This window comes from Meles meles, chromosome 15 (genome assembly GCF_922984935.1).
Source record: "Meles meles chromosome 15, mMelMel3.1 paternal haplotype, whole genome shotgun sequence".
In the NCBI taxonomy this organism is placed as follows: Eukaryota; Metazoa; Chordata; class Mammalia; order Carnivora; family Mustelidae; genus Meles; species Meles meles.
In genome coordinates, this window is record NC_060080.1 from 49,632,735 (window position 1) to 49,652,670 (window position 19,936).

At 47.5% G+C, this 19,936-nt stretch overlaps 1 protein-coding gene across 2 annotated transcripts in view; it reads left to right on the plus strand.

Annotated features, from left to right (window-relative positions):
• Positions 1 to 19,936, plus strand: part of TACR1 (tachykinin receptor 1) — a 151,565-nt gene that overhangs the window by 115,814 nt on the left and 15,815 nt on the right. The window lies entirely within an intron of this gene.

The following is a 19,936-nucleotide window of genomic DNA, read 5'->3' on the forward strand; positions in this document are numbered from 1 at the left end:
GTAGGGCTTTGCTACATGAAAACACCACAAATAACAACTAGGCGATCTGAATCCTGAACCTGTTAGAACTGTGACAGTGTTTAAGTAACATCCTGCAGGGGGATAAGACTCGTTAGTTTCAAGAACAAGGTCTCTGTAGGGAGAGGGGATAAAGAATGGCAAGGAGCTAAGCAGAAGTCCAACTATTTACTGTTTAAAGTGGCAAGGGGTGGAGGAATCCAGCTTAGCCTGGACACAGAGCTGGGGAAGTGCTGACTAACACAAAAGGGAGTTTAATCACACATCTCTGTTTGAAGTTGTCTGGGACTCCTAGGGCTTCTTTAGGCAAGGGTTTCAATTAGTTTCGATTCAAATGTGCACGTCTACAGCTCTTCTCAACAGTAAGCCCTATCAGATGTGTGTGGTGAAGGACAATCATTCTCTGCAACCCTCTATTAACAGTCTCTTCCAAATACACCAGAGAGAGAAATATTGTTTTGCAGAGAGAGGTTTGCAGAGGCTGGTCCTTGGTAGTCCTCACGTAGGAGCTATTAGGATCTCTCTCCCTGGATCTGTGACCAGTTGTCTTACTTCATCCTTCTAGACCAGCACTACCCAACAGAAATATAACGTGAACTCTGAATGCAAGATACTTAGGTCCTCTGAAATTTTCTAGTAGCCGTATTTTTTTTAAAGTGAAAGAAATGAGTGACATTGATTTTAGTAGTATTTTTTATTGAACCTAGAATATCCATAGTGTTACTGTTTCAACATGAGATCAATATAAAATTCTTAATAGCAATTTTACATCCTTTGATTGTGGGTGTATGTATGTGGGTGTATATTCTCCTCGAAATCTGGTGTGTATTTTATACAGACAGGACAGCTCAATTCCACCTCCATGGGGCCAGAGGCTACCATATTGGACCAGATGGGTCTAGGCAGTGATGGCTTCTCCTATCAGATTGAAGATTTTCATGTTTTACATGTTACATGTGCAATACCCCTGGCCTGTGGCACATCGTATGTTGAACTGACAATTTCTTCTGCCTGCAGAAGACCACCCAAGAGTGTCTGAATCTGCCGTGGTCATCACAAACTCAAGAGACAAAGTTGAATGAAACATTCCTTGCCTCATAAAACTTCTCCATTTCTGATTATCTTCCTCTCATTTAGCTTCCATTTGCAGTCAGTGTGTGAGTCCTGCTTATTTTTCCTTGGAAGCATCTCTCATCTCTGTCCTTCCCTATACCTCCAGCACTCTGACTGGGCCCTTTCCCTCACGCGTGGATGATTGAAATCGTGACGTCATCTCCAGCTGCTCCAACCTGGCAGGCTTCCTTCTGGGAGTATAGGGACAGGGACTGGGGATGTGAGTCTGCCCAGGGTGGTTTGTTCATCTGTTCATTCAGCAAATATTTATTGAATGTCCGCCGTGTCCACCAAGGGCCATGCTTGACCTGAGAATAATTCACACTTTATAAAACTGGCATGATGAATCTTCCAAGAGTCAGTTTTACTCTGTGATAAATAATTTAAAACTCTATCTTAACAGATAAAAAACGTATCATGGAGTAGAATATAAAATCTACCTGAAGTTCTGAGATAAAACAAGAGGCTTCACAGAAATGTCTAGGCTTGACATGCATGCCTTTGGGCTAAGCTCTCAGCTTCCCTAGAGGATACACTTTCCCAATTCCTGTGCCTCAAGAAGCAACTTTGATCAAAAAGTCTAAGGCCAGTAATTGTTCCGCCTTCTCCATTTACCTTCTCCTCAACCCAAACACGCAACTGTCAGAACGAGCTTGCCACAGACCAGTTCTGTAATCCCTCTGTGTTTCACAGAAGGGCTCTTGATCTCCAGAAGTTCAAGTTTTAAGGAGACAAAACTAACCCTTCTGAAACTCTTAGTTTGCAATTAAATTCTCAGCTGGGTAGTGCCAACTAGTCATGCCCACGTACACAGTATGTTCTCTCAAAAAAACAAAAAACAAACGTTGTGCGTGTGGATGGTGTAGATAAAGTATTCCAAGGGGATCAAAAAAGAGAGGTGATTTTATGGAATGAAAAAATCCGAGAAGGCTTCATGGAAGAGGTAGGGCTTCAGTAAGATACAAAGAAAAGGTCAGGAATTTAACCACATGGGGCTGGAAGGAATCAGCAAGGACTGACTCCAGCCAGGTCACCTCATAACCTCCAAGACTTGCCTAAATCATGCACATGGCTTGGAGTTCTTTCCCAATCTTGATGGATATTTCAAGGCAAAATTCAAATCCCACCTCCTAGAGGAACGTCCTCCCAGATGCTTGCAGTTAATTTCAGTGAGAAATAGCTTGCTCCCAAACTTAGTATCGTGAAGTGTAAGTAATAGGCATGTTACAACCTTTTTTGCAAGATTGGAGAGTAATGACTTCCTCCGCTGCTGTGATCTGCAGGCACCGGCTTAATTACTTCAATCCCAGCTTCCAACAATCTTCGCTGCCCCTTGCGATGCAGCAGCCTGCCCGAGGTGATGCAGCTGCTAAGGAAACGCTGGTCTCCGCCTTCTTGAAACTGCTGTGGCGCTCAGATCTGCCACGAATGTTCGCAGGCCAGAAACAAGAGTGCAGCCTGCGTATCATGTCTGAATCCTAAAAGGTTACAAATCAAGCTAATAAAACATGGATTAAAATCTCTGCCCTCTTAGCTTCAAAAATTACACCTTAATACTGATCCGGAGGCCAGGTGTGAACCTTTTGCTCTTTGGAGTTCTTTGTGGGAACATGGCCTCACAGGACCACCCAGCCTCTGGCTGTCAGCCTGGCCCCTTTCCCTTTGTACCCCTACCCATGGGACCCCCCGATCTCTGCATCCGAGTTCTTTCCACATGAGGCCCCATGAGCAGCTGTTCCTTGGCCACCCCACAACCAGCATTGTCCATCCTTGGGGTGACTGTCCTAATGAAACGGGCCCACACAGAACCCAGAAGTAGGCTCTAGGGACTTCCAGGGTCCTAAGTACAAAAGCGTGACTAGGATAGAGGGGTCACCTGGCGGGTGACCCCAAGAAAGGCATAGACTCCTCAATCCATGAGGGTGGGCCTAAGTGGGGCCCTTCACTCCCAGGACACAGTATAGTGACCCTTTCTCTTGCCCAGGTCTAATGTGCTTTCCCTTTACACAACGCCACACCCTTTATTATACAGTGTTATTCTGTTTGCTGAGAGTACATCATGTTTCTCCAATCAATTGTAATTTCCCCCAGGGCAGACACGGTGCTTCTTTGGTATTCCTCCCAGCTGCTGGCATGTGCTGGGCTGAGGGACCGATCACTGATTGACGTGCCATTGTTCTCGCAAGCAGTCTGCGGGTGACCCAGAATCAGAGCACTTTCCCATTTGGCTTGGTGGAGACGTTCCTCCCTGACTCCTCCTGCCTGCTCCTGCCCATTTTCTCACCCAGCCCCTGCCTGTGGCTTCCCTCCTCCAACTTTGCCCATTCACGTATTACACTTCAGAAAGTGTTTCTTCTGTGTGCGCTAATCTGTCAGCCATTTGGGTTAAGAAATAATTACATCAACCACAATAATACCTGGGTGCCACATTCTTTTTAACTTTCCTAAGTACTTCACATTGCTTATTTCTACGTCTCCTCCCCAAAGCCCTCAAAGGTAGAGCTGCTCCTGTTAAGCCTGGCTAGAGGTACGAAAGGATAAAACACTTCCTCAAGCTCACAGGGTTAATGACTGAAAGATCCAGAGTTGAAGGTCTGGTCTTCCGTCCTCTAGAGTAAAGTGTTCTTTTCCCTAAATCAACTGATGGTTCTAGACACCACATCAGCCTCCCGAGCCCCCTAATAATGCTCTCGTATGGTGGGGAATGCAACGTATTTCCCAAGTTCTGAGGTAGAAAGACTATAAAATGTCACTATAACTGGCCCAGCGTTAAACTGCAAATATTCAAAGTCCAAAGGAATAGGTCTTTCTGAGCAAACCCATGGTGACAGGTGCTCAAGGGAAGAGATGAGGGGGGTGCGTTCGGCAGCGTGTTTTCGTGGATGTGCTACTCTGTGTGCGTTCGGCCTTCAGGGGACCCACCCTTTTTCCCAGGATGGAGTGCCTGAGCCCTGCATTTTTCTCCCTCAGAACATTCAAAGAAACACTCAGGGTTCCAGCCGTTTGAAACGTGCGTTATACTCTTATAAATATTTATAACAACTTAATTAGGAAGTTCTAATTGCATTTCGATTTCTAATTTCAGTAAGAATTATCTCTGTCCCAATCTTAATATCCTGAAGTGTAAGTAATAGACGTGGAGCAATCTTTTGCGAGATTGGAGAGCATCTATTTCCTTCTGTGCTGTGAGCCGTCAGCAGACAGTTAATGACTCCAGACCCGGCTTCTGGCAGCCTTCTCTGCACCTTGTGATGCCAGCAGCCTGCCTGCGATGACACAGCTGCTTAGGAAATGTAGCCATTTCTCCGCATTCAGCCTCCTTCCCTCCAGATAACCCCAAAGACCACCATGGGGTCAGTCTTCCAGAAGGCTGCTACAACGGGGATATCTCCCTGAAGAATAATCTCTCAGGGGATGGATGGAAATGATTTACTCTATATTGACACAAAAATGTATTCGGTCTAGAAGCACAGTCTGAACTTCTCCTGAAATACAAATAAATCACATTTGAACATAGAGGGTGAGGCGGGAAGAACATTCCAGAGAAAGAGTGAGGGGGGAACAAGTGAAAACAGGAGACAGAAAATAACAAGGCATTCTTCTTGGCAACGAGTTGCCTGTGGTGACTGGAGATCCTACTGGTACCCGTGGTGGAAATGTTCCGGGAGAGACGAGGCAGGAAAGGCGGGCTGGACAGCAGGGGACCAGCAGGGGAGGGCAGGAAGGACAGGGGAGCTGGGAGCAGAAGCTCAGGGGCCAAGTTTAACATTTGAACTATAACCAGGAGAAAGTAATCCAGTTTGAGGAAAAGAAATGTGGCAAGGATGGGGAGGAAATTTCAGAGCGGAGAGAGTAGACACAGAGAGACATGCTAAGGAGCTTATGACAATAGCCCCTCAACTGTAATGGGTCACAGTGCAGCGGTGGTCACGGGATGGGACAGAAAGACATGACTAGGAGAAAGGGAGTAAAAAGCTACCATGTGGAGGAGGTGTGGGACTGACTCTGGGTGGCTCCAGAGAGCAAAATTGGGACCAATGAATGCAAGGGACATGAAGGCATGCCATATGGCTTCCACGGAAATACAAGGTCGGGAATAATTACTACTGGGAAGTCATGGTCCAGGCTGCCTTGGGAAATGGTCGGCTCTATCATTGGAGGGACCTCAAGCGCAGACAGGTTTCCGTGCTTTGACAGGAGCTCGTGGATACTGGCTCAACATCTGTGTTCACTTCATGTGAACTTTAGAATTAGTTTGTCACCTTTTTTTCCCTATAATTCTGAGGACCTTCAGGATTTATAGTGAAACAGATAAAAAGATGATGGGAAGGGGAAGGAGAATGAGGGATAAAGAGCCCTCATTTACCCAGAAACTGCAAGAGGCAAGTCATGGTGCTAAGCATTTTGCATACAGCATGATTATCAGAAAAGGAGTGAATGAGTTACAGTTTGCTTTTTTTGATGCCCAAGGAAGATCTTTAGTTCCTCTGAATACATCCCTACTGACGCCCTGTTCACTACTCTGTGCTACTCCATAATGCTGCAAGTGGTGTGGGTGGTGTGAGTGACACAGGTTGGGCGGAACCTGGGAAAGCAAACTGGATGCCATTGGATATTTTGCCTATAAGAAGAGGATCTTCATAGAAAGGAGAGGGGCACCTGGGTGGGTCGGCTGGTTAAGCGTCTGTCTTCAGCTCAGGTCATGATCCCAGGGTCCTGGGATTGAGCTGCACATCAAGCCCTGCATCTGGCCCCTGCTCAGTGGGGAGTCTCCTTCTCCCTATCCCTCTGCTCCTGCCCCCTGCTCATTCTCTCTCAAGCATGCTGTCGAATAATAAATGCTGTCGAAATAAATGAAAATGTTTTAAAAAGATAGAAAAGAGAAACAATAAAACAGAGGTAAGGGGGAATGAACAGAAGTTAAATTCTTACTATTATGCTAAGTGAAGTAAGTCAAGCAGAAGAAGCCAATTATATGGTTTCACTTACTTGTGTAACATAAGGAATAGCGTGGAGGACATTAGAAGAAGGAAGGGAAAAATGAAGTTGGGGGGAAATCAGAGAGGGAGGAAAACCATGAGACAAGGAAACAAACCGAGGGTTTTAGAAGGGAGGGGGTGGGGGGTGAGCCCTGTGATGGGTATTAAGGAGGGCACAGATTGCATGGGGCAGTGGGTTTTATACATAAACAATGAATCATGGAACATGACATCAAAAACTAATGATGTACGGTATGGTGACTAACATAACATAATAAAATAAATAAAATAAAATAAAATAATATGAATAATACTAGATTTTTGTCAAGCCCTTATAAGAGCCAGGTACTATGGTAGGCACTTTTTAATGTAATTTTATTTATTTATTTGACAGAGATCACAAGTACGCAGAAAGGCAGGCAGAGAGAGAGAGGGGGAAGCAGGCTTCCCGCTGAGCAGAGAGCCCGATGCAGGGCTCAATCCCAGGACCCTGAGATCATGACCTGAGCCAAAGGCAGAGGCTTTACTGAGCCACCCAGGTGCCCCTATGCTAGGCACTTTAAATGAGCAATCTCATTTGCCTCTCAGAAACTCCTGTGAGGAGAACTATAATATAATTTCCACCTTTTAGATACATAAATTGAGATTCAGCAAGTTTAGAGAATCACTCAAGGTCATACAACTTGCAAATTCAGTCAAAATCTGTTACTCCCAACTCAAATGAGACAATAACTAAGAATCCAAATAGAATCCAGACAGGGACACTGCATTTAGCCCTGCCATCCTAATTTAATTATTAGGTTTGGTGTTCATGATCACCACAGCTTGACAGCTGCAAACCACTCTTCTTCCCTTCACGGCTCCTCTGGATTCTCAGTAGACTCCGACTGCTAAAAATTTAACAGGAGAGTGAAGAGACCAGGGACTGGGTCTGGGTTGCTCCTCATTGTGCCCCCAGCATCCCAGACCGGTTCCAAAGTAAATACATGGAAGAGGTTAATGGGTGAAGGAATGAATGCTCGTGCTTCACTGTTGACCACAGTACGGGGCTCTGCCTGGGCGTGACCTCCTCAGACCCCTTGCCAGGGTGTCCATGTATTTATGTTGTTGCCAAGTCAATCATCAGATATTTGTGGATTTTTGTGGGGCCCTGTCAGCCATTTACCAGCAAGCTCTTCTGCCTTGTAGCCCCTTCTGGAAGTGTTCCAACTGACAGGAAGAAAAATTCATAGCCGAACCATCTGACCTCTTAAGGCAGATGTCCCAGCCACTGTAGACTGGTTGGCAGAAAAAGCACAGTCTCTGGTCTCAGAAGACCTGAGTGTGAATCCTGTCAGTACTACTGCCCAAAGTCTTCCCTCCCTGAGTCTCAGTAATCAGTAAAATGAAAGTAGTAACAGGTGTGTGGTGGGACCCTTGTGAAATTGCTTGTACGAAGCATCTGGAATCCAGGAGACACCTGGTATGTATTAGTTTCCTCCCCTCTTCCTACGGAGGAAAATACTCAATTAACAAAAGAGTTACCTCTCCAAGACCGAGTTGCCAGTGTCTGTGAGAGCTGGGGAGGCTGAAGAGGTGAGAACCCGGCCCCCATCTCACTGTAGAGATGAGGAAGACATACAGAGACAAGGTGCAGGGAGCCCAGTGTTGCACTGGTGACCAGCAAGGCCAGCCCCTATGACCACACCAGCCATGCCCCATTAGTCCCTTCATGCTGCCCTTGGAATTGCTGCTTAGGGAGGTCAGACTGCCAGCTTTCACAGATGGCCTCTTCCACGTTTGGAGGGGCATTTGTTCTGTATGAATACCAGCCTTGCAACAGAGTCAGCTTGGACGGCCTTCCTCACTCCATCACCTCCTAATTGACTTTAAGAGGCAAACCAGACGTGGAGCTCCCAGAAGCTGGATCGACCGGGCTGTGCTTCTACTCCATTAGCCCTTCAGCTGACAAAGCGCTTTATCAACTTCTGTATGTGTAAAGCTGCCTGGGATGGGGGTGGGGGAAATTGGGGAGGTGAAACCGTCAGGGAAAAAACAGCAGGTGATAGATTCTCCTGAGACATATGGAGTAAAGGGCACCAGCTTCCCCTGGACTCAGAAGTATCCATCATGTGACGAGGTCTTTTCCCAGATACTGCCTGGCAGGGGAGTATGGGTATTTCATGGAATCCCGCCGATACGGTCCGGTCCGTTTTTTTCAGATATGAGAAACTGAGGTCTAGCAAGAAGAAGAGACTTGTACAAGGTCACAGAGGACAGAAGAGCAGAGGCAGATCCAAGCACAAATCTGCATCCACCACTTACTTGCTGTGTTAAAAATCTCCTGCCCAGCGTGGTTGTCCATCTATCCATCTATCCATCTCTCCTAGTAATTGTGTCAGGTTTTGCTATATACCCATAGTATAACATAATGAAACTATGTTGTGCAGATTCAAATAAGTTCTAACTCTCCAGTGATTTTATTTCTTTTTAAAGATTTTATTTATTTATTTGAAAGAGAGAGATCACAAGTAGGCAGAGAGGCAGGCAGAGACAGAGAGAGGGGGAAGTAGGCTCTCCACTGAGTGGAGAGCCCAATGTGGGGCTCGATTCCAGGACCTCGGGATCAGGACCTGAGCTGAAGGCAGAGGTTTTAGCTCACTGAGCCACCCAGGTGCTCCTGCCTGGTGGTTTTATAGAGACTCTCTTGATTGCTAATGTTGGACATAGGATATCAAATATTCCTAATTTTTGCCTTAATGTCTATTTGTCTGATGTTCACATAGTGCCTCTTGCTTGGAATGTTTCCTTCTGTCCTTTATCTCTCAAACTTTCTGTGTCCTTTTGTTTTGTGTGTATCTTTTATAAGGAACATTTAGTTGGATTCATTGTTGTTATAGTGGTTTTTAAAATATAATCGTACCATCCCAGCTTTTTAGCCAGTGAATTTAGTCTCTTTATATTTATCATGATCATTGACATATTTTGATTTATTTCTACCTTTTTATTTTCCTAGGACATTTATTTTATATATATATATATATATATATATATATATATTTGGTTTTGCCAATGAATGTATATAACCCATACATAAGTAAAGGGACATGTTAATAATCGAACATGAGAATCTGGCACACGTCTTGTGCACTAGAGCATCAGTAAGCCACAGAAACTCTCTTGGCTTCCCTCTCATCCCTCCAAAAACAACAGACTGCTTTGTGTTGCTTGATTTTTACCTTTATAGAAATGGTGTCGGGTGACTCAGTGGGTTAAGCTGCTGCCTTTGGCTCAGGTCGTGATCCCAGGGTCCTGGGATCGAGTCCCGAATTGGGCTCCTTGCTCGGCAGGGAGCCTGCTTCTCCCTCTGCCTCTGCCTGCCACTCTGCCTGCTTGTGCGTGCTCTCTTTCTCTGAAAAATAAATAAACAAATAAAATCTAAAAAAAAAAAAATTTTAAAAAAAAAGAAATGGTGTCTTACTTCATGTAGTTTTCATGATTAGTTTAAAGTTTTCATTTAACGTTTCGTCTCTGAGATTCGTCCGTTATCATTTGTGGCTGTGGTTCAGCAGTGTTAACAACTGCATATTATTCCATGTGTCAGTACTCCGTAATTTATTTATCCACTCTTACTTGTCGTCACTTTGGAGGTTACTGACATTTTGCAGCTGTAAACATTTTTATGTATGATTCCCGAGTTCCAAGTAGAAGCGTTTCTCTATGGCACATATCTTAAAATGAAATTAACTTGGGTTTGTACATGTTCAACTTTGTAAGATAATGCCTTTAAGATCATCATTTTCCAAAGTGTACCAATGTCCACACCCACCAGCAGTGAGTAAGAGTTTCGATTGTTCTATGTCCTTGCTAACACTTGGTGTTGTCAGACTTGTTTATTTTGCCTCTCTAGTAAATGTGAAATGCTATCTTGTTGTGGTCTTAATTGGCAATTTCCTGAGGAAGGAGATGACTGTTTCAAGAGGAGGGAGAGTTCAGCTGCAGAGAATACTGTTTCCAGCTATAATGGTCTATTGAGTCACCCCTCTCCAAAGTGTCTGCCACTTAATACAAGACAATGTCTGCACACAAAGGAATGGATCTTTTTTTTTTAAGATTTTATTTATTTACCCGACAAACAGAGACCACAAGTAGGTAGAGAGGCAGGCAGAGAGAGAAGAAGGGAAGCAGGCTCCCCACCAAGCAGAGAGCCCGACGTGGGGCTCAATCCCAGGACCCCGAGATCACGACCTGAGCTGAAGGCAGAGGCTTTAATCCACTGAGCCACCCAGGCACCCCAGGAATGGATCTTGAATGGTGTCTAATCAGACCAGTGAGAGAGGGGACAGCTAGGAAAAGGAGTCGGTTCACAGAACCCCGCATGTAGGATGATCAACCATTCTGATTTGTTTGGAACTGATGGGTTTCCTTGGATTCGGTACTTTCTGTTTTAAAACCAGAAAAGTCTCAGGCAAACCGAGACGAGCGCCTCACTTACCCACACTACACATACTTATGTCCTCCAATCCTAGTAGTTCTAACACATTTTATTCCATGCAAGAAGCCTAATTCTCATGCGTACACACACCTAAAGCGGGCCTGGCCTCTCTATGGCAGATGGCAGCAGACAGCCTACAATCTGAAGCCGCCCTCTCACCTGAAAACAACCCCCCAAGGGCCCATCCCTGTTCTTAGAGAATAAGGTGAATAAAAGAATTTTATTTCTCACTTTAAAAGTCTGGATCAGATTGAATTTTATGCTATTTTCCAAAAAAATCCCTATTCCCCCAGTCTGGGGAAATGTAATGTGTCAAAAAAGACATGTCAAAAATGATACAGGCCCTGGGGCCAATCTGCTGGGAGAATCAGCCACATGCAATAGAGCCACGTTACATGGACACGCAGTCCACACTGTGCCTCCCCGACAAGGCCTGGGTACACCTCTGAGCTCCCGGTGGCTGCCTGTGTCTCATAGCAGACTGACTAAGGCTCTTGCTAGAGGTGGCGTTTCAGAGAAACCAGAGGTTTCTTCTCTTCAGAGAAGACCACAGGGACCCTCCAATGTCAGTTTTTCCCCCTCAAAGCAAGTTCCGACAGCACTAGTCTGCACTGGTCTCAACGGTTTCTCGCCTTGCAGATATACGTGGTGCCTCTTGTGAGCTGGGCTGCCGTTTAGCAGGAGCTTGGTAAAGAGTGTAACATTACAAATGGTTACAAAAAAATAACTAATTAGTAATATAAATTCTAATAGGTGTGGCTTTTCTCAGACACTGTATGTGCCATATTATTCCAAGTCACTTTTTGTGCGGGCAGGGCCCAGCATGGGGAGAGGCCGCAGCAGGTGTCCTTTATTCACTTCAGGCATTGTGAAGTTGGCTTCGGGTGCAAAGCCCTTGCGTAGGAAAGGGCTTCCCAGCTGGGCTGAGGAGAACCTGTTCTGTCATTGCTTCGCCCTACCTGGCAGAAACAGTCCTTCAGGTGGACTTGGGAGCCTCATCTTTTTTGGCTTGTGTCTTATGGTCCTATATGAGCCTGTGGAAAAGGAATCCACCCAGAATCCCATTAAATGACCAGATGAGTGAGTGTCCCAGGAAGTGGCAGGGGATTTCCTTCTCTCTCCTCCTATTTCCCCGTGTGCGGTCTCCAGACACAGGGGCCTGTATCAGCCCACCCTCCCCACTAACTAACAGCCCCCTCCTCCCAGACCCTTTCTGTGGGCGTCCACCTGACTCTGGGCAAGGAGGGCCCCAGGGGCACCCTCACCTGTGAGCAACCACCACGCCCTCATCCTTCAGTCCCTCTTGTCTCTTTCTCCCTCTATGTCCTTCGTCCCATTTAGTAACTGGGCTCACACCATTTGCCTCTCTGGCCGGCAACAACACCACGTGCGACCCCTGGTCCCACACACCCTATAGGTCCCACACACCCTATAGACAGAAGACGTAGCCACCAAGCCTGGTGACCCACCTCAGCCAGTCGCCGCCCCCCTCACCCCTCTTTCTCCTCCCCTCAGAAATAAAGTCACCCTCTGAGACTTGCCCTGGGAGCTTCACACACCGAGGATGCGGGAGCTGTCTACCAGCTGGGGACCTCCCTCAGCAGCCAGTCAGGGGCACCCGGGAGCAGGGTGGTGCTGCAGTGGGGAGCAAGGAGGTGGAAATGGCACAGATGGGCAGCAACTCGTCTGGTTGGTGACTGGAGACAATGACACACAGAGACAGCCTTGAGCAAAGGCCAGATTCTCAGTGGTTTCCAAACAACCTGTTCGCATGCCAGCAGCTAGTGAAGTTGTCTCTTGATGTAGTGAGGTTTTTTTTAATTCAAAGGCCTGCCTTCCATGTTGAAATGATGCCCTTGCATCTTTGTATTGTTAAAATATAATTTACTGAATACAGTGATGATGACCGTTGTCCCTAGCTTAGCTGAGTCTCCTTTGTTTTAGCATAGGTTAGCTTTCCTTAGGTTAGTATTTGTAATGTCCTTACTTGATACAATGAGACTGAAGGAAAAAAAACCTACATCAGTCCCCAAGTTTTGTTTACCCCCAAGTTTTCTGTGAAGTGGAGATGTCTGTGACCACAGAGCTTGAGGACTTGGGCAAAAGCGTCCTGAAGTTGACCTTACCTTGTGAACCATCTTCAGGGCACCGGCCGTGCTCCAGGCACTCAGAAGCTCAGGGTGAGCGTGTCCCACCCCCCCACGACACATCCTCACTGGTGGGAAGTGCACCCACCTTTCGGCCTCTTGGGGTCTGCTGCCGGAAGGCCCTGCTCAGCAAGAGCCCCCCCAGCCACCGGTGCCCCATCAGATGGTGTGACCTGCAGCCCGCTAATTTGGCAGCACGGACAACCAGTCTGCCTCGCATCTCCTTTCTCCTGGAGAACGGCTTACAGGTCAGCATGGTTAGCCTGCCCATGCCTCTGAGGCTGTGCCTGCTAACAGAGGAGGGGCCTGGGACCCCAGGGGGCCAGCCCCTGCACTGGAGAGAGCTCCCTAAGGCGAATGCCCTTTGGGGGTCCCTGGGAGCCAGCAGGCCGGCCAGCTCACCCCAGAGACACCTATGTGTGCCACGGACACGCACTGTCTCTCAAACCACAGCCAAGGTCCCTGGCAAATCTGCCTCTGGGGAGGAAATTTGGACAACTGCTCTACAGGAGACTTCAATTAGGAGTGACACGGTTTTAAGCCGGTGACTTTGGGTTCCCTCCTAGAGCGCTGTTATCCTCACACGGTCGGTGGGGCCACCTGCCTCAGGGGCCTGAGGCACTTGTTCAAATTCATGTCCTAGGCCCTCCCTCTGACTCTCTGGGGAAGGGCCCAGGAATCATTTTTTAAAAACATGTCCATGGTAATTTTTTTTTTTTTACACAATCTGAGAACAACAACCACAGAGATGAAAGACAGCAAATGGGTTTTCACGTGGTGGGAAAAGCCTCTCATCTTTCTCCTTCTAGGCCCAGGAAGCCACCTTCTTTCTTATCTTTAAAAATGATTTTTGTTGTTATTGTCCGATTGGCTCTGACTTGTAGTCAGGGAGAGTCTAGAATAAACCTGGGTTGTCCTAGTCAGTTTGGGCTTCTGCAACAGAAAACGTCCCATTGGGGGTCTGCAACAAGGAACATTTATTTATCACAGTTCTAAAGCCTGGCAAGTCCTAGATCAAGGTATTGGCCGATTCAGCTGCTGGTGAGAACCTTCGTCCTAACTTACGGAGGGCTGCTTTCTTGCTTTTTATCCACACATGATGGGGACAGAGATCATCTTCTTGCATCTCCTCTTATTAAGTCACTAATCCTGTCATGAGGGCTCCATCTTCATCATCTAATTACCTCAGAAAGGCCCCACCTCCTAGGACCAGCCCGTTGGGGGTGAGGGTTTTAACATGTGAACTGGGGGACACGAACATTCAGTCCATGGCAGGGGCCTTGGTGGAGAGTCATAGTGAGAAGCAAAAAGGTTTTGAGGTTGGACCCTTACTGGTCTTCTTCCCACTCCTGATTTTCTGGGACTGCAGAGAGAGGAAAACAAGGAATGACCTCCTCCACCCACCTGCCTGTGGTTCCCCAAGGGGACAGTGGTTCCCTCAAAGTTCTGCTTTTCACTGCCATATTCAGCAGAACACAAAAACCACCCATGTGACCAGGCCAGCCAGGAGGGGTTAGGTGAGTGTCGTCACAGTGAGGAAGGACATGGAATGGGATAGAAAAGCTCAAGAGTTTCTTAACCCTTCAAGGCTTCACTTACTCCCAGTAAGTGTACCCTGTGGTACCCTGGAGACTCTTGGGACCCCATTTCCACAGTGTGAAAGCAGAACAGTAGAGTGGAAAAAGAGAAAAAGATCGATTAAAATCCCACCTCACACCACATGCTAGTACTCTGACACCAGTCAACATCAAATCTAATTGCAAACCTGACAGGATAAAACCCCACCTGAAGAGAATTGGTGTGGGCATTAAACAGGGTCATGCATGATGACTTGCTGGCTGGCAGCTGGGGCTAAATCAAGGGTAGCTCCAAAAAAGTGTGTACCAAGGCTTTGCTCTCAACGTGTTCCAGTCTCCATGGCCTCCCCTTCCCAGCCTCAGCATTCCCACCTCATAGGCTTACATTTTCTCCCCTCCCACACCTGGCATCTCCCAGGAATGCTAGCGAAAGTCAGGGAACCAGGACACGTATGGCCGTCTTCATTTGTGTATGGCCGTCTTCATTCATGCCACCAACGACCTTCCAGCACCTCCCTTACTGAAGTCATGAACTGCCTTCCTGTGGCTGCCCCCTCTCAGGTCTCTACTCCTTTCCTGCATCTTTGACTCAGCAGATGACTCATGTCAAAACCTCATCGAGAAGACAGACACGGGACCCTTCCTTGCCCCCCTTCCTCCGTCCCCGTCTCCACTTGAGCTCTTGTCCTGCTGAGGAGTTCATGCCTAACCTGGTTGGCAGCCAGAAGCCCAAATAAGGAGGTCATTCGTCTCAATGATCGGAGCTGAGTTTGGGCATACTTAATCTGTGATTGATGATTTAGGGACTGCAGAAGAAAGATACTGTGCCTGCTTTCAGGGAAGTTCCAGATAACATGGAAGATCAAGCTCATGTGCATGAAAGACTAACTGTATAAGACATCGAGTAATCAAAAAATTAGGTCTTGCTAAGCAGTGTGGGAGATCGGAGGAATGCAAGGAGTGACAGAGACCAGAGAAGCCCCCGCAGCAGGGGAGGGGCCTTGAGGAAGGGTAGGATTGCGGTTGGTGCCACCAGGGAGAGCATCCCAGTAGCATAAATAAGACCACAGTGCTGGGCTGCACTGCTTTCCCTGGTGATGGTGGGAATTCTGCCCCTTCTCTTTGCAGTGCAATGGTGAAGGGGTCAGCAGATTTTATGAGCCCAGGTAGTGAATATTTCAGGCTTTGCAAGACCTACGGTCTCTGCCACAGCTCTTCCCCTCTGCTGCCGCAGCACAAAAGCTGTCACCCACACACTTAAATGAATGGGCATGGCTGTGTTTCAAGAAAATGTTATTTATGGTCCCTGAAATTTGAATTCCATGTCATTTTCACATGACATGAAATAACCTTCTTTTGATTTTTTTTAACCATTTAAAAAGGTAAAAATGATTCTTAGCTCACAAACCCTGTGCACACAGGTGGTGACCTGACTTGACCCGTGTGGGCAGTAGCTTGTGGCTCCTGCCGTGAAGGGCTGAAGCATGGGCCCCGTAGCGTCAGGGGACCCAGGTCCATGTCCGACGGTCCCTCCCTACGACCACTACTCCCCAGATGCTCAGCTATGCGGGAGCTACCTCTCTGTGTCTCAGCTTCCCAGCCTGCAGAGTAGTGATAAAGCTAGGGGCGTGTGTCTCCTCTGGCCGCTGGGAGGAAAGTCTGGAACCCACGAAACTCTTCCAAGGCACAGAGGAGCACCAGAGCGCAGAGCACGGGTGTGGCTGGAAAAAACTTGAGACTCAGGGTCATCAGATTTAGGGTCTAGTTTGAGATCTGCTGCGTGATCTTTGGAGGGAAGTTCCTTAGTTTTATGTAAAGTTGGAATGATTTTGCTCACTCTGGGTGGGGGCGGGGCATCGGCTGAGATGGGGAGAGGATAGGTGGTGGGGTGAGAAAATGACAAAATAAATACGGCTGCACTTGGAAAAGCTTTGTATCACCCAGGCCCCAGATCTCAGTTTCTAATTTTGTTCTCCAACAAAAGGAACCAACACACACACATACACATGCAAACAAACACTGTTGGAAGCAAGAGACATGGGGGGGCGGGGATGGGCAGGAATTAGAGCGCTCCCAATGGCTAAAGCTGGGGCAGTTCGAGCAAAAAAATAAAGTAGTATTGGATTATAACTCAAAGTATATGATACATATACGTGGGTCCATATTGACATAAAGGATTGAATAAACAAGTAAATGAGGAAGAAGAGACAAATGTTCTATTTGTCCCACATTATCCCATGCAGAAAAATTCCGACTACGTAGCTACTCCACTGTCAAGGAGGGGAAGTAGAACTCCTTGCTCCTTAAGTGTGGGCAGAGCCTGGTGACTTTCTTCGGAGGAGCACAGTGTCAAAAGGGGCGGGGAGGAGGTGTAGCCCGGGAGAACCTGACAAATGCCTCCTCAGGTGACCCACGTCAATACCAACAGCCATAAGCCATGGTGAGGGCATGTGCCCTTGGTCTTCTGCGATGAGAATGGTACCATCCTTTCTCCCAAGCCAATGTTGTTCTATGTTCTACAACGTAGAACTCCCGGGCCGCTTGCTCAAACTCTGTCAGGGTGAACCACCTCGCACACCCCCGGGGGCGCCGTTCACACAACTGTCTGCAAACGGCGTCCCGGGGCTATTCTGGTGCCATGGCACATAAGGGCTTTGCAGTCTTCGTGCCTGAATGTTATCATCTGTAAAAGAAAGATTTCTGAACAGTCATTATTATCGTCTGGAGGCCCGTCCGTACAAGCGTCTATCTGGCCCCTGTCAAGGGGCTGTTCAGTTACACATACACTCCTTACACCATGTTCTACCTGCGCCCCCTTTGAATCAGGATTGTCACATTTTGGAAAACCATTTTAACCAAGATGCCGTCTCTCCTGAGCCCCTTTCCTTCCCAAACACAGTGAATGTGTGAGGCTGCAGGACTGGCCCGGAGGCTGGGCCCCGGGAACGCCCTCGCCCGCAGCGCCCGCTCCCCTCGCCACCCCCCCCCACCCCTGCCCCTTCTGTCTGCGGACCACAGCCTGACTGTGCCCGGCCTTTCCATCCAAGCTCTGCCTCCTGACGGCTGACTGTGTGTGTCTGCTGCCTGGGCTGCTGCCAAACACTAGTTGATTATGCTGCAGTGAAGGTGTTTTGAAGATGTGATTAACACGTACAAGGAGGGGACCTGAAGCAAAGCAGACCATCCCCCACAAAGTGGGTGAGCTTCACGGTCAGGTGCAGGCCTTCAGAGCAAGAGCCCAGGGCTCCTGGAGAGGGAGCAATTTTGCTCCAAGCCTGTGGCATGGACCCTGGCATTCCCCCCCCTACAGACAGGGGCCCGGCCCCTGTCTCCCAGCCTTCTCTTGGCTCCTCCAGTGTGCCCAGCTCATTCCAACTCAGGAGCTTGTGCCTGCCCTTGTCTGTGCACGGGCCCTCCAGCCCGCACCCTTACGTGGCTGCCTCAGACTTCCGGGCAGCTCACCAGAGAGTCCTCGGCGTGTGGGGTCCTCCTGTTCTCCATCACCACCCCCACTGGTTCCCGTACGCAGCTAACACATTCATGGTTTTATATCTGTTTGTTCGCGTATCTGTTTATCATCTGTCTTCCCCACTCGAAGCTTCTGGAGGGCAAGCACCATGTCTTTTCCACTCACCAAGTAACCCTAGATTCTAGCACAAAGTAGGGAGCTCGTTAACCGTCAGATGGCTGAGTGAACGGAGCCCAGCAGCAAGGGCACGGTTCCTTTCACACGCTCCTCCCCCATAACTGAAGGTGCTGCCTCAACACAGGGCTGGCCTCCAACCCAAATGGGTGACTTTGTTAACAACATACATACACGCAACACTTACAAAGCCAAAGTTGGCATGACCCAGCACCTAAGCAGAGTCAAGTTCAGGAAGCCTCGTTTAATAGGTAAAAGTACTAAAAACAGGAACTCTATTAAAATGTAGCCAAAACAGCTGTCCGCAGCAATAACCACAAACAATTCTTTGTCTTTTCTGACCTCCTGCTCCCATAACCCATCTCTGCCCCACTCTGGCCCTCCCCAGTCAGAGCCTCCTTCCCACATCCATCCACACAGACTTTCTGTCTCTATTGCACAGCTCAGCTCACCTTTTATTCCAGCAATAAAAACTCCCCCCTTTTTTTGTTTGTAAGAGGAAAAGACTGCATAAAAGATGGTGCAGAAATTACTAGATTCTCTTTGGCCGGCTTGGAGAGGCATGAGAATCTGTCCAAACTCCCACGTTAAAAATGTCCTCTCACATACAAGTCACAGCAGACTTCAAATTGATTAATGTAGTCTCCTTGAATATTTCTTGTGAGACACATAAATTGCATTGCTCAGTTTGTTAATGGAAACTAGAAGCTGGCGACCTGCGCGGCTCGTGGTGTGGTGGTCTATTGTCCATGCTAAGAAACTTGGCTGAGGAACAGAAAGTAGGGTGTTTGTCTTTCCCACATACTTCAGCCAACCGGGAGCCTCTTCGGGCTCAGGGTTCAAGGCAGGAAAAGGTAGTGCAAATGCAAGAATGAATTCAGTTGTACGCTGGAAGCTAAGACTTGACCACATTCCAAGTCACCCATGTAGATGAAACTGAATGCCAGGGCTGATGTTTTAAGCTATGCTATTTTTCAATAAATTACCTGTCATTATGAAACACTGTGGATAATGTTTGTGTTTGATGTACGTGCTGTTAGAAAACTGTGGTTTCCCGCTCTGAGTGACATTTATCCATTCTTCTTCTGAGCTCATCAGAGCAGAAAGAGAAAAAAAAAAAAAAATCAAGGACTGAAATGGGAGAACAGATCTGTTTTCTATTCCCATTTCAACCCTGAGTGACTTGAACAAGGCAATTACCTTCCCTGTGTCTTAATTTTTCCATTTAAAATGGGGTTAGCAATCTCGGTCTCTTACCCCAAGTCCCAGAGGTAATGACACGAAGTCAAATCCACTTTGCTGAAACAACTTTACAATGAAACTACTGCACCCAGGAAACGTGAGACTTCTGCCTCTTTTACAAGCCAATAGCTGTTGACATGGTTCCACGCTTGATGCGAGATTTTCATCAGAAGACTTCATCCAAAGAAAAGGAAAATGGCCACTAACTGGCCATCTGTTAGGAGGTGTTGTTGCTAAGATTTGCCTTGTGAAGAGGAATTACGTTGCAGGCACAGCAAGAGAAGTGGGCACTCGGCACGAGGGCCAAGAGTCTAGGAACTTAGTCTAGACAGGGTGGGCAAGCTCTTGTGACTAGGATTGTTTTGATTACTGTAAGTGTTCTTCAGATCCCACGGACTAGAGGGAGGGTAGCCACCAACCAACACCCACATTTCTGGTGCAACTTCTATCAGGAAATGTTTACTGATATCAGTTGGCACCAACGGAAGCAGTTTTTAAACAATGCCCCACAAAAAAAAAAAAAAAAAAAAAAAATCACGGTATTTTCAAAACTCGACAGAATGATCAAGAGCCAGCATCAGCGCTGCTGCGTCTGAGCCCTCCCCACTCCGCATTCGTTGCAGGCTCCGCAGCAGCCAGGGCAGAATCTCATCCCAGATCTGTCCCTGGTGACTCACTCAGCAAGGAGGGTTCTGCTGCAGTGACAGTCTGCCAGCCTCAAGCAGAGCAGAGCACAATAGAGT